Genomic DNA, 2,565 nt, shown 5'->3' with positions numbered 1-2,565 from the left:
GCTCAGGCTGGTTTCGAACTCCTGAGCTCAAACAATCCGCCCACCTCGGCCTCCCAGAGAGCTAGGATTACAGGCGTGAGCCACCGCGCCCGGCCTAACATCAACTCTTGAAATAGCACAGAGGACACGGCTTTCTGGACACTTAAAACAGCAACGTTTCAACCTAAACCCTTTTCCTGTAAAACACAACAAAAGCTCCCAATGGAGGTGGGATGCCAGGACCCTATGCACACCTGCCCAGAGCACAGCACGGCGAGTCTGGGGAGAGGGGTCTGCTAGGTCCGGAGCCAAGAGGGAGACACCTGAAGCCTCACGTGTAGCAAAATGCTGTTTGTTTTGAACATCTGGGTGCAGATGGGCGGAGGCTGAAAAGGGAAGAGCCTTGGGTTTTACAGAGGGTTTTTCTGGGGGGCAGTAAATAAATTCTTTTCAAACAACCAAGAGCGACAAGGAAATTAAGTTCCTCTCTTGCATTCCGTCCCCTTATCTCCCTAGGGTCTGGCAAGGGCCACGTGCCTGATACACCCCTAGGAAGGGGACAGGCGGGTTTTATAGGTTACGATGGAAGTTTGGGGCGGGCAAATTCTTTAAGCCTAACCCAGTCCTTTGGGGATTTTCCGCAGGACCAGGTGAGCGCCACGTGGACTCCCACCTGCCCGTCAAGGGAGCCGGGGCTGGACTTGGGACCCCCGAGACCCAGCTCGAGTCCCCAAGGCAGACTCGGGGACCCCCTGGGGCTGGACTCGAGCCGCCAAGCTAGACTCAGGACCCGGGGTGCCGGACTCGAGCCCCCAAGGCAGACTCGGGACCCGGGGGGCCGGACTCGATCCCCGAAAGCAGACTTGGGGTCCCCCTAGAGCCGGACTCGAGCCCCCAAGGCAGACTCGGGACCCGGGGGTCCGGACTCGAGCCCCGACAGCAGACTTGGGGTCCCCCTAGAGCCAGACTCAATCCCCCAAAGCAGACTCGGGGACCTCGGGGGCCCGGACTCGAGGCCCCGCGGCAGATCGCGGACCTCCTAGGGCCGGGCTCGAGTCCCCACGGCAGACTCGGGGACCCCGGGGACCGGGCTGGGACCCCACGGCCGGCGCGGGCGAGAGGAGGCGCCGCTCGCCGCTCTGCCTGGCGCAGATCCGCCCCGGCCCGCCCCTCCATCCGGAACCTGCCCCGCCCCGAGCGAAGCGCTTTCTGATGACGCGATCCCAGCGACGCGGTCCTGGCTCAGGCTACCGGTTCAATCTCCCCGCCCCTGGCGCGCGTGCGTCTCAAACACGTGATGCAATTTGGCCAATGGGGACGTGCGGACCACAAGCACGTGATGCAAGGTGGCCAATGGGGACGTAAAGATTTCAAACACGTGATACAATGCGGCCAATGGGGAGTCCGCCCTGGCTGCGCGGTGCCGAAGGCCCGCCCCATCGCCTTCCGGGCGGATGCGACATGTGGGCCCTGCGGGCCGCCGTACGCCCGGGACTCTGGCTCCCCCGGCTGAGCCGCGGCTGCCCCGCTCCGAGGGTCACGCCGCCGCTGCCATGCCCCGCGCGCGCGCTCGCCTCCTTCGGCCGCCGGGGCCCCGGAAGCTCGGAGGGGCCGGCGAGCGGAGGGCGGGGCCCACGGGCGCACGGCCGGGTACGCCAAGCGGGAGAGGACGAGGAGGAGCCAGGAGATTCGGACGAGGAGGAGGAGGACGAGGAGGAGGAGGAGGAGGAGCTGCTGAGGAGGGACCTGCTGCTGCCCACGGGAACCCAGCGCGTGTGCTTGGTGCACCCTGAGGTCAAGTGGGGCCCGGGCAAGCCGCAGATGACTAAAGGTGACCGGTCTGGGCCGCCGGCGGCGGGGCTTTCGGGGGCGGGACTCCAAAGGGAGAAACTCATTGGGTGGTGACGGGGGCGGATATTCTGGGGGGGGAGCTCATTGGATGAAAATACGGGGCGGGGACTTTGAGGGGACACTCGGGGCGGGGCTTAATGGTGGGAGGAGCTCATTGGGTGGAGAGGCAGGGGCGTGACTCTGGAGGGAGGAGCTCATTGGATGTAGATGCGGGGGCGGGCACTCTGGGGGCGGGGCCTATGGATGGTGTTTAATGGTGGGAGGAGCCCACTGGGTGGAGACGTGGGCGGGGTCTGGGGGCGGGGCCTTGCCGAGCCCCTGGGGCTGACGATGGGTATGTCCAGGAGTCGACCCTGTGACAGCGGAGGCCCCGCCAGGGACAGTGCAGTGTCTCCGCCCAGCCTGCCCTTGGGGGCCTGCGTGCAGCCCCCACCCGCTGCAGTTTCCAGAAACTCCTCCTCACTGTCGCTGCTGGTCGGCACTGTCACCCTGGAGGTCCTGCTGCTCCCTGGTTGTCACTGTCACCCCTTGGTCATCACTGTCGCCCTGGAGGTCCTACTGTCCCCTGGTCATCACTGTCACCCTGGAGGTCCTGCTACCCCCTAATCATCACTCTCACCCCCTGGTCATCGCTGTCACCCTGGAGGTCCTTCTGTCCCTTGGTCATCACTGTCACCCTGGAGGTCCTGCTACCCCCTGATCATCACTGTCACCCCTGGTCATCACTGTCACCCC

General features: G+C 65.0%; 1 protein-coding gene across 1 annotated transcript in view; it reads left to right on the top strand.

Annotated features, from left to right (window-relative positions):
- LOC105821203 (putative GTP-binding protein 6) overlaps positions 1 to 2,565 on the top strand; it is a 21,201-nt gene that overhangs the window by 6,166 nt on the left and 12,470 nt on the right. The gene's annotated exons all lie outside the window — the stretch shown is intronic.

This window comes from Propithecus coquereli, unplaced genomic scaffold, assembly GCF_000956105.1.
Source record: "Propithecus coquereli isolate 6110/MARCELLA unplaced genomic scaffold, Pcoq_1.0 Scaffold1156, whole genome shotgun sequence".
NCBI lineage: Eukaryota > Metazoa > Chordata > Mammalia > Primates > Indriidae > Propithecus > Propithecus coquereli.
The sequence above is the reverse complement of the archived record's forward strand: the minus strand, read 5'-3'. Positions and strand labels throughout refer to the sequence as shown.